A 12,393-nucleotide genomic window follows, 5' to 3' on the forward strand; every position below is an offset into this window, starting at 1 on the left:
TCAGTTACACTGGTCCTGTGATGCTTTGGTGCCAGGGAATTCTGCCCCAGCCTTTGTATGCTACTTGTGCAGTTTATAGAGGCCAGGGTGGTGGGGAGAGTGCTATCTGCATTCTAAAGGGATGATTTCCCTGGGCTTTAAGTTACAGATCGTACCGGCATGTATCAGAGCTTGGCTGCATTTGTTCAGCACATCTGGGTCTTACAAGGCAAGATGATTCTGCAAGTACCCGGAATTCCCTTTTGTGCTGTTTCACTGACCGGGTTTTGAAATGTGCCTGCTCACTTATTTCCTGTCCCGTGAGCTAGGCCCTATTTCGTTTGCAATATTGCGAAAATTGCAGATCCCGCAATATTAGGTGTCCACCGCAGTTTTTTAAATGAGCTTATATTGCACAATCCACAATTTTGCAGACTTTTTGAGTATACAGTTAGTGCTGCACTAACATTCAATGCCTGTGAAAATATAAAAGGCAAACGTGACTGGACTCGGAATCTACCGCAGTTGTGTTAAGACTTTTTCAGTCTTCTGAATTTTATATTGTACCAGTCACTTTTTTTAAATGAATGTAACATAGTTGCAGCAAAATGTCTGATTCTATATTAAAAAAAATCAGCATAACAATAGCTGAGTGTTTAAATTGTTCCAGCAAATTTTTCTTTAAAAAAATAGCTCTACTCTGGCTTTTCCAAATTACCACTATTAATAAAGGTCCATTATTACTTTTCCATGTCTTATCCGCAACTCAGCCACAGTTATTTGAAGATCATCCCGCAATTCAAGTAGGGCCTTTCCTGTGGTGGAGAACCTCAGCTAGACACATGTGCAGGGGAGCAATCTAAAGATTGTTGTATGTTCCCCCGGTTGCTTTGGGGAGCAGGTTCCCTTCAGAGATGAAAGGCATGGAGTTAATAGTAATAATCGTTCTTTGACGCCCCTATGGAGCCTTTTCATTCCTAGACCTCAGAGCTGGTTCAGCCCTGTTGAATAGATGGGGAAACTGAGGCAAGGAGAGGTTTTTTTGTTTTGTTTTTTAGGGACTGATTTTCCGAGTTGCTGAGCACCTTCAGCTCCTATTGATTTCAGCTGGAGTTGTAGGTGCTCAGCACTTCTGGAAATCATACTCTAGCTTGATTTGCTCCAGTGTCGTATATAATTTAATGGCAGGGTCAGGACTAGAATTCAGGTGCCTGGAGTCCTCGGTTTCTGTGTAGTCCACTGGATTACGGCGATCCTTTCCATTGAGCAGCCAGAGCTGGGGTTGTGGGGTGACCCTTCAGCCCCTACTATCTAAAAGGGAAGGAAGCCTGTCTGCAACATGGCAGTACAAATGATTGCAGGATGTATTCATAGAATGTGGGGAATACCATTGGAGCACTTAATAGCTTGAGAATGACATCGCTAATGAAATAGTAGGTGTGTGTGTTCAGCTAGGGAAAAAATCCTGCCGTAGATTTACCTAGAGGATTCTGCCCAGGGAACTGAGAGCTGTGTGCCATTTGACACCATTGGCCAGGAGTTCCTGCTAACCATGGTTGCATTCTCCTGTTGCCGATGGCCAACTCACGGCCGGTGCATCACATAAGTCCCATCTGAATCAGGTTCTCCAGATCCATCCCCAAACCAGTTTTTCTGCAGTTTAGGAGGCTTGAATCCCTCTCTTCAAACTCTCTCCCTGGGGGCTGAAGGGGGCTTTCTGCTGGCTTTGTGCACAGGGCTGGAGTTCCCCCCATGCGATGGCTAGATGGTGATTTTCCTCATGAGCAAACTTCTCCTGCAGTTCCCTTGCCAGGGCAGCACTGCCAGTTATAAGAAGAGGCCCCTATGTCAATTCCCCTCCCAAACCCATTGTCCCGGGTTCACAGAGGGCACGGGGCAGGGTGTTCATTCATTTCCCCCATGTAAGCAAACCAACACAGCTTGATACACGAATTGACTATTAGGGTAGCACCAAGGACCCGGTTATGGTAGGTGTTGTACGCGTATGTAGTGAGAGATAGTCCCTGCCCTAAAGAGTTTATAAGCTCAAAAGCAGAAGGGTGGGAGGGGATTCAGCGAAGGGAAGTGACTTGCCTGTGATCACACAAGCAGGTCAGTGGCAGAATTGGGAGTAGAACCCAGGACTCCTGGGCCCTAGCCATTGGCCCATGCTGCCTCTTGTGCCTACGCCGAGCGGCACATGCCGGCAGCGTGTCCGTGTGGAGCATGTCGCGAGCCTGGCAGTGAGGGTGAAGCCCTTGCAGGCGTAGTCTTTGCAGCACCCGATCCCGTGTGCTCCAGCGGATCACCCAAGAGCAGCCCCGGCGTCCCTGAGCCCCCGGATTGCTCTGAGGGCAGGATTGCCATGCAGTGGTAGACAGCTTCATTTGATTTTCCTTCTTTCAACTACAGTTTTTGCCATCTGCTCTGCCTTCCTAATTATAACAGCAGAGAGGAGCGGATGTCGGGTTTGTTAGCAGGCGTTGTGTGACGGGAAGGGAAGGAACAGCATGCTCCAATACCCTGGATGGAACAGTCTGGTCCAGAGGGGATCTGGAACACAGTGTTACCTGCAGCCGATCCCAGATGTGGGGCTGTGCCCTCTCCACGCCTCTCTGACCCCTGCATGGTGCCTGGGTGCTATGTACATGCCCAGCCATTGGTCAGCCTCAGGGTGCTCTGTGCCGGACACTGTCGTGCAGGGCGCGGTACGTGCCGTGACTAGCTCCTTTTGCTTTCTCTCTCAGAAACGTTTCCCTGATCCTCTCTCCCGCCTGTCGCCGTGGAGCTGACAAACCCTCCAGCTGCGCCAGTGTTTGAGGAAGGCAAGGGCTGTGCTGGTTCCCCTGCCCGGGCTGAAAATAGCAAATGTGCTGAGCTGCGGGGAGCAAACCCCGGCACGGTGTCCTGGTGATGGCAGACGTGGCAGCGAGTGTCTGAGTGGCCCCTGCCATTCCCCTCTCTGTGCCATCAAAGCTCTTCTCCCTGGGGCGAGCCAGCCATGTGCATTGCTGTAGCCTGTAACCCGTTCTCTCCATAAAGCCCTATTATATGGCCAGGAGGGGCCATAGGGATCCTCTCGTCTGACCTGCTGAATCAGCCACATGCAGGTGCTCTTCACCCAACCGTGCCTAGTACGGTTGGTCTCAGAGCTGGGCACCGGACAGCAGTCAGAGGGGTGTGATTCACATCACTCAAGCTTCCCCCTGCCCCCTCTGCTCCACCAGCATTTCCACCCCAGTCCTCCCCTTTGTCAGTCTTTCAGACAGTCACCTCCGTGCCTTCCCCCAGGCACCCTCACCCTCCCTGAGCTCATCTGCTAAGCCCCTCCCCGCTCCCCTGGTAAGTCCCCCCCCTTCCCCGAAAAGAGACCCTTCTGCTGCGCAGCTTGTCGGGAATCTTGTTGATGTGGCTAGAAAGGCCCTTGTGTTCACCCCCTTCCTTGACCTCTGGCTGTACCTTACACTGTGAAATGCTTGAGGCAGCGACTGCCCCTTCTTGTCTGTCTGGAAAGGACCTAGTGCTGTGCAGGTGCTTCTGCAGACACACAAATTAATTAGCCACAGCAATTCTCTGCTAGGGAAGGGTTTGGCCTGCTGTGCACGCACCTGAGCTGCTTGTTTGCTCCTGCTGCTCCCTGCAGGCAGACATTTCCCTGTAGCTCTTTCACCCAGCTCCTGCGAAGGCAGCCAAGTCCCGACTCCATGCCCTCACTCACCTGTGGTGGCAGGAGAGAGGTTTGCTCTGGGCCCGGGACTGAGCCAGTGGGACGGATCCCTTGGCTTGGAAAAAGGGAAGCTTGTCAATGAGTCAGCAGTGGAGGGAGATGGATTGTTCCACCAATTTATCTCACCTCCGTCTGTGCTCCGTTCGCACGGCGCCATAGAGGACGAGGTCCACAGCTGGGAGCAAACTCCTTTGGCATTAGCGTTCGACTACTCTGCATGTAAAATAGAGAGAGAGAGGGAGACCCAGGGAATTGCATATTACATGTATGTTGCTTTTGTCGTCCATGGCATTTCCCACATCTATGTGGAGCTGGGCATCATTGTCGCTCTCCAAAGAATGAATAACAACAAAAATCTGCCCTTCTCTAGCTTATTCCAACCCAAGGATCTCACTGATGTCGACAGATTAAGCCTCACAACGCCCTTGTGAGCGAGTGTAACTAACACTCCCACTTTTAGGATGAGGAAACTGAGGCACAGAGCAATCAGTGGCCTGATTTTCAGAGATCCTGAGCCAGGCAGCTCCTGTTGAGTTAATCATGCCTTGTGGGTTCTCAGCACTTCTAGAGATCACACCATAAGTGGCTTGACCAAGGCTACCCAGCCAGACTGTGGTAGAGAAAAGAATAGAACCCAGGAGTCCTGGCTCCTAATCCAGTGCCTTCACCAGATGATTTCCTCCTTCAGAATTAAGGACCCAAACTCCCCAAAATGGGCTTTGGTTCTGGTGTTTCAATGTTCGGCTGCCCAGCTTGAAACCTCTTAAAGGGGCCTGTTTTTCAGAGGTGTGGCAGTTGCAGCTCCCATTAAATGGAGAGGTTTCAGAGTAGCAGCCGTGTTAGTCTGTATCTGCAACAAGAACAGGAGTACTGCATTAAATTGAGGGTGCTCAGCACCTCTGAAAAGTCAGACCCCTTTAAAGCATCTCAAGTTGGCCACCCACAGAGCAGTTAGGAGAGTTTTGCCCTTAACGTCTAACCCTTTTCTAGACAAGGGGGTGGTCTTTATCAGCCCCTAAATGCTTTTGACTCTGTCCTGTGAGTGAGCTCCAACTCCCTGCTTTCCACAGCCTTGTGGGGGAGACAAATGGACACACCAGCCGGGACTTTCAGCCAAGCCTCAGGGAGGTGAGCACCCAGCCCCCGCCGAAATCAGTGGGCAGTGACAGTGCAGACATCCGCCGTGCTATCTGCTACCGTGTCCCACCTCTGCTGGAGACCGGACAGGAGCTGAGTCTCCTTAGCCTGTTCAGTCAGGGTGAAGTCCACCCCCGTGCAGAGGCCCAGCACATGGCCTAGGCACCACGTCCGCCCTCCGAGTTGCCTTAAATGATAGGTCTTGTGGTGCTGTCCTGCACAGGCGTGAGCGTCCTCTTCAGTCCTGGCTTCTCTGTTGAAGCTGCCAACCATGCGGGCCAGCTGTGGAAGGGGTATTTGTGCTACAGACACCTGCCCATTGGGAAATGGGTTGAGTCCCCCCCCCAAAACTCATCTCACGTAGTATCCAATATCTGACCCTCTCCCCCCAGGATACTCTGTGGGCCAAATGCTTCAATGGATTTATCCTACTGATAAGCAGCCATTAGAAGAGAGCAATTTGCCTCTGCATGGGGAATGTCAGTTCCTGTGTGATAACTCAGATTGCTCCCAGCTAAGCTTATAATTAGGTGCTTCAGTGTGTTCCTCTCTTAACCTCAGTATAACTGGGATAACTGACCCAGAAGGGAGTTGCCTGCATATCCAGTCCCTTTGCATTCCTCTTCCCCAGCCACTACACCATTGACTTCCATGTTCTCTTCAAACCCTGGGTGTAGAGCTAAGTCAGGCAGCAACGGGCAGCCTTGACTCCTGGTCAGTAAGCATTTGTCAGCCACATCCATGCCAGAGCCACTTCCCCAACTGGTGGCTCTGGGTAAATAATTAGCAGCAAATATGCAGATTAATTGAGCCTGTGTCTCTTCTAGGGAGCAGAGGGGAAAGGGAGATGGCAGGGAGGAGCAAGGCGAGTTGAATGTGAGGAAAGTCCCACCAATTTTTCCCTGCTTGGGAGCCTCTTTGCAGCATGAGCATCTTCCCAACCTCTGCAATCCCAGGAACTTGGGCCATGGAGCCGGGCAGGGGGAGCCCATGAGTCTCAATTTCAGACTTGGAGCACAGGTGCCAGAGTAGCTAACATGACTGTAATCTGTCCCTCTGTCGGGCACTGTATCTCCTTTCCTTAGAGCAGCCCCACACCTGTCTCTCAGCGGTCCCTAGGAAATCTTTCCTGAGCAAACATTCCTGCTTGCTTCCCCCAGTCCCACTGCTCTTTGGATAGGGTGAAGATCCCCCTAGTGCAGAGGGCTAACCCAAGACCTATGCACTACTTAAGTCCTGCTTCAGCCCTAGCGTTAGCAAATTCTGGATGCTTCCGCCATCTCTCTGAGGTTTCTAGGTAAGTGATGCCTGTTCCCCTGGATGCTGGCTGTGTAAGGGGCAGAAAGGAGCCATTCTGAACCACACAGCCAAGAGTTAAGTAATGCAAACCGATGGCCAAACTCCTCCCTAGGAGAACTCCATGCCTTTGGCCCGAAGAGCCTCTTGGGTGGAAAAGTGCAACTATTGATTGCAACCTTATTGTTCATTTGACATGACCGTGAGTTTCAGGCTCTGGCTTTGCAGAGTCCAAAGGCCTTTTGAATGGGTTTACATGAAAAGCTTGGAAAAAATACTTTCTGCATAATTTTTATTCCCATGTAATTTGTCTGCCTCTGGTTGCTAAGTGCACAATTCTCTGGCTCCGATTGGTGGATCCGTTGTTATGGTGATGCTGCGAGGGCAAAACTGAGACTAGTTGCTGCTGGATTTATTGTTTTCCTATTGGTCTGTTGGTTGCTACGGTCAACTGTGTTTTGGCTGACTGTACGTTTTTAGTGTGTGTGAGGTGTGTAGCATAGCCCCAGTGAGTTTAGTTGAGTGCAATGAGGTTAGTTGATTGGGGTTTTTTTTTGGCTGAAGTGTGTCTAAGGGTATGTCCACATTGAATTGTAAACTGAGTGTGTGGGCTTGAGCATCCACACTGCACTGTCAACCTGAGTTTACAGTTGCTGGACCCAGCTCTCACAGCCATGCAAACACGTCCACACTGCACTGCGCAGTGGGTTTGCAGCTTGACCCGAGTCCACAATGACTGGGCTCGGAGCCGGGTCACCGCAGGACTCAGGCTCTGATGCACCCCCCACCTTAGCAGGGTCCTCGGACCTGCTTGCTGACCCGAGTCAGACTGATTTGTATGTGGACAGAACAGGGACATGGGCTCAAACCGGAGTTAGAGTCCCAGCTTAGTGTGCAGTGTAGACATACCCTCAGGTGATTACTCTCCATGTGGGATGCTCTTGTGGCTGGTGCGCTGTACTGGGATGTAGGACACCTCCTGCTCATTTCTAGACACTGCCACAGACTCCCTTTGTGAACACGGGCAAGTCACGTCTCAGTGGGAGTAGGTATTACTCAGTGTAAGAGTATTTGAATCTGTCCCACTCTTTCCTATACTTCAGTTCCTCCCCTGTAAAATGAGGATAACAGTTCTCCCTTTATCGATCTTGTCAGTTTAGACTGTAAGCTCTTTGGGGCAGGGATTGTCTCTCGCTCTGTGTCTAGCACCTGATGGCACTCCTGTGATACCAGCAGTAAGAAACTGCTGCTGCTGCTTTAGCCACTGCAAAAGCAAAGTGCCAAGTTTGAAATAGCCAGTGGAGGTCAGATCTGCTTGAATTTTTAGGTACACAGGCTCAGCTAACCCCCAAACGATCCCTGGTCTGTTACCTGAATGGTAATCTGTCTTTGAGTGGGGCAGGTTTACCACAGCGTGCTGGAACAGAGGCACGAAGAATGTCTGGTACAAGCTGTGCCTCTGGTGACAGCTGCTTTAATAATAAGTTATTTAGATAACGTGGTGATCAACAACCCCTCTGAGCACATGTAGGATGGGGTGGGGAAATGACAGGCTAATAGCAGTTTAACATTCCCATCAGCTGAAGATCTCAGTGTGCCTGGCACAAGTGAGGTAAGCCTGCAAACTGGGGAAACGGAGGCATGGAGAGATCTCTTAGCCTGCCCCAGGTCCCGCACAGTCAGGAAAAGAACCCAGGAGTCCTGATGCCCAGCTGTCTGCTCTAACTCAAGGCAGCAACAAAAATCATCCACCTCGGGCCTAGATTTTGCAAAAGTGGACGCTGATTTGGGGTGCCTGACTTGAGACCGAGGGTTTTCAGAGGTTGCAGCTCCAGGTGAAATCAGTGGGATTTGCAGGGGCTCAGTACCCTATGAAAACCAGGTCCAAGGTGACTCCGATTGGGCACCCAAAAATCAGTGGCCAGTTGCAAATTTTGCAAATGAAGTTGCCCGTCTTGAATCTAAAGGTCAGACTGAATGCTTCAGTGGTTGGCCTCCTGGCAATGATTTTCGTGTGTGTGCAAGAGATGAACATGACGTGGGCAGCAGGGGATGAACATGTTTTATCTCTGGGAGTCGGTGCCTGTGTAGCACCCGAGTGGCAGGTTGATGGGAAGGTGAAGTGCTCACTGGAAGGAGAGACTCTAAAACGCATTGTATGTCCTGCTCCCTGAAGACCCATCCGCCTGCTTCTGTCAGAGTGAAGCGTGTGTGTGCACGTGAGCTGTCTCGGGTTAGGAGAGGAGAAAACCTGCGCGTGAGCATCTGTAACTGCGCCACTGTGAATCCTCCGGGATCTGGGACAGCTGTGCCACGCCAGTGTTGCTCCACTTGGAAGCGAGGTGAAAGCAGGGGGATTGCATAAAGAAAAGAGGTGACTTCCCCTTGTGCTGACGCTTGTTTCATAGACTTTCAGAGAATATTATCTGTGGTTAGTGTGTACATACTGCTGCGGATTCTTCACTCTCCAGTCTAGACTGTCAGACGCACCCATGTTAGAGTGCTCAGTATAGGATTGTCATGACTTTTTATTAATAGGTGTGCTTAGTGGTTAGAGCACTGGGCTGAGAACCAGCGCTCCTGTGTTCCAGTCCTGCCTCTCAGAGGAAGTGAGGTCTAATGATTAGAGCACCGGACTGGGAACCAGGGCTTTATTCCCAGCTGTCCCTCACTCCCTGTCACCTTTGACAATTTGCTCAGCCTCCCTTGTGCCTTAGTATCCCCATCAATCAAATGAGGCGAATGTTCCCCTGCCTTGCAGGGATACTGTGGGGCCTGAGCACGGAAGGTTTGCACCAGGGGCGTTGAGCTCCCCAGACGGATGTTGCTCTAGATGGATGTGGAATTATGTAGAGGGTGGCGGTGGCGCCTGGGGCCTGAGCAGCTCCATCGGGGATGCGAGCAGCCTGCCCGCATGGAATGCCCAGCTCTTTTAGCGCAGATTGGCCAGGCTGCGTTTCCCGGCTTGGAGGCCGAGATCAGTGTTAGAGGAGACCAGGGAGGGGCCAAAGGGTGATTGAAAACGAGAGATCTCTGGGACGGATGGTTCGGGGGTTTGGCCGGCTTGCCAGCAGGTCGCCTCCAGCCCAGCCTGGTAGCTAGGAGAGGTCATCGCGCTTGTTGTTCGGTGGCTTGTATGCAATGAGCTGGGGTCTCGGTGCATTTCTAGCGGACTGGGCCTGTAGTACGAAAACCACCACTGCGTTTGGTCCCCCTCTCTGCTGGTTGCAGCACGGAGGGACCAGCTGCTGAATGGATCATGGAGACTGAACTCCCCTCTTAGTCACTTCAGTGCTCAGTGCCTCAGTTTCCCCATCTGTTTCCCCATCCCGTTAAATTGGGATAATAACCCCTCCCTACTTCACTTGCCAGGCTCTTCTTTTATTTGTAGCACAATAGCACCTACAAGCTGCAACGTGTGAGGTGCTGTTCATACACATAGGGAGAGACGTCCCGGCCTCAGAGTTGATCAGTCCCTCACTCCAACCAACATCAATACACAACAGAATTGAGGCCATGCATCCGAAATGACAAATAACCCAGTACAAACTCTCCAGTGGGAAGCAAGAAGATCTGCCAGTAAACGCAGCTCCTCCCCACGACGCCCTGCCCAGGTGGTAACCAGCTGTTTCCCCATCTCCAACCTAGTACAAGTGACCCAGGGATCGGGTGGGAGCAGCGGGGTTGCACCCCCGGGTTTTGTACTGGTGGTGGTGGGCGAGGGTGCAGCTCTGCGGGGCTCCTGCTGCAGTGAATGATCTCTCCTGCTCCCCTGCCCGCAGAACGCTGGAACACTAGGTTCTGCTCCATTTCCTGTGCCGGTTCCTCTGGGGCCGGGGCTCTGCAGATGCACCAGTTGAAGGAGAGCGCTGTAGGGAAGAGCAGCCTGAGCAAATCCCTTCAGGAGTCTGTGATTAAAATGCTGCTCAGGGCTCACCAGTCTCTCCTAGAAAACTGTTGGCAGGGAAACCTCCTCCCCATCTCTAGTCCTGTTGGCAGGGAAACCTCCCCATCTCTAGCGAAAGGACTCAGCAGTGTCGTCTGGGATCTCTCTGCTGTTGGCTCATCCTTGGGGTGGGGAGGTGTTTTTGGTTTAAGGAAGAAACGTGGTGCTGTCTGTGTAGAGGGTGGACCTGTCCATATCTCTATGCCCATCTCCTGGGGAATTCACCTGCTACGATGGACGTTCCAGCAGAATCCTAACCCACTGGTGCCTGGGGTTGCCCACCTAAGGGCCATGCCGGTAACTTGACAGGAGCCCCAGGGCTGTGCCTAATTGGCATGAAACAGAACAGTTTGCAGTGGCTGTCATTGCTCATGTGGAGGTGCAGGTCCCAGTGTGCCAGGTCTGGATCGAGATGGAGAGTTACCTGCTGGGCTTGGCTCTCGGGCTTGATTCTCCACTGCCTGGCATCCCATGTAGCCATTCCCCCTGAGCAAAATGAGTGGGCAGTGGATGTAAACACTGCTGTCCAGATCTGTGAGCATCTGCGCTCATGTTATGGAGGGGTAAGTGACCGCACAAGGTGCCAGGCAGGGTAGGAGCAGGGCTGATGTCTCCAAGGGATGCAACCTGTATCCAACATGAAAGCAGCCAGGGGCTTCCCTGTGGAGCTCCCCAGACCGCATCTGACCCATTGGCTGCAGTTTGGCCAATCTGTGCACTAGGAATTGCATTTCGGTAACAGTTCCTGGGTTCACTGCCCTGTCCAGCCCCCGAGCAAAATACCCCCAGGGGAAAGCTGCCATGCTCACAATCACCGGCTTCGGCAAACTGCCGCGACTTCCAAACCAGACCCATTTTTGAAAAATATTCCTCACTTCAACGGGCCCATTTCAGCTAAATTTGCCTGTGAAATTTCATATGATTGCTTGATTTCACAGTTTGTGGGCACAGCAGGACTTTGCAAAAAACCCAAACATGCCTCTGTTCCACCCAGCTGCTAAACGGCCATGTTGGAAAAGCACAGTCCACACTGCCTTGCAAATCACTGAATCAGAGAAATGCCAGGCTGGAAGGGACCTCAGGAGCGCATCAAGTCCAGTCACCTGGGCTTGCAGATCAGGTAAACCTGGGCCAACCCTGACATGTGTTTGTCCAACCTTTGCTTAAAAACCTCCAATGATGAGGAGTCTAGAGCCTCCCTTGGAAGCCTGTTCCAGAGGTTAACTACCCATAGCATTAGAAAGTTTTTCCTAATATCTAATCTGAATTTCCCATGCTGCAGATTAAACCCATTACTTCTTGTCCTGCCCCCAGTGGCCGTGGAGAACAATTGATCACTGTCCTCTTTGTAACAGTCCTTGGCATATTTGAAGACTGGTGTCAGGTCCCCTCTCTGTCTTCTCTTCTCAGAACTAAACATGTCCCGTTTTTTTTAACCTTTTCCCATAGGTCACGTGTTCTAAACCCTTCTAAGCCTAAATGTGCCACTCCATGTTGCAGAGGCTTCTGATGACATGTGCCTGACTCAAGGCCAATGACCATCAGACCCTGCTGTCCTCCACAGACTGTTGCTTAGGGGACACTTTGCTTTAGGATATTGTTGGGAATGAACCCTGGGTTACAATATGGAGCCCAGTGCCCCCCTACTAGGGGTACTGTATTGCTGGCCTGCATCCTAATGAACATCTAACATTCAGTGTAATGCTCCCCACCTCTCCCACGCTGCTGCCATGTTTATCTGAGGTGGTTTCTCTCCCAGGCTGTCTCTGAACAGCTAGCACTAGGAAATCTTCCCGTCTTCAAATTCTTGGCTTCTCCACTCCATGTCATTCCCATCAGGATTAGAGCTCTCCATTGGCATGGTGATTAGTGTGATTTATTTTTATGGGGAATATTATGGGCCCATAGGCAGCTGGTGTGACACAGGCACGGAGCTTACATCCCTGCTCACTAATTGCGTGTAAAAGTCCTAGCTGTTGCATGCAGGTCCAGTGCTGCTTCTGAAACTGGTTCCGCCAGTGAGTTCTCTTTCTGTCTTCGGTTCTGGGCTCACTGTCCCTAATTGGATACGTTTTGCCTGAGATTCTGCTTGGCTTCCTGGTTCTAAATGACTTTAAGGTGCCAGGCTGGCAGCACTGGAGACTGAAGTTCCATTTGGTGTCACGTGATCAGCAAGAAATACCGTTCTATTGAAATCACCCCATCGTGCAAGGCATTGCATGTAAACTTGTTAAGAGATCGTCCCTGCCCAAAGAGTTTACCATTTTAAATAGACAAGACAAACAAAGGAAGGATTATGATCCCCATT

At 51.3% G+C, this 12,393-nt stretch overlaps 1 protein-coding gene across 29 annotated transcripts in view; it reads left to right on the top strand.

Moving 5' to 3' along the window:
- Positions 1-12,393, top strand: part of CDK18 (cyclin dependent kinase 18) — a 173,452-nt gene that overhangs the window by 83,688 nt on the left and 77,371 nt on the right. The gene's annotated exons all lie outside the window — the stretch shown is intronic.

Source organism: Mauremys reevesii, linkage group 4 (assembly GCF_016161935.1).
Source record: "Mauremys reevesii isolate NIE-2019 linkage group 4, ASM1616193v1, whole genome shotgun sequence".
Lineage (NCBI taxonomy): Eukaryota > Metazoa > Chordata > Testudines > Geoemydidae > Mauremys > Mauremys reevesii.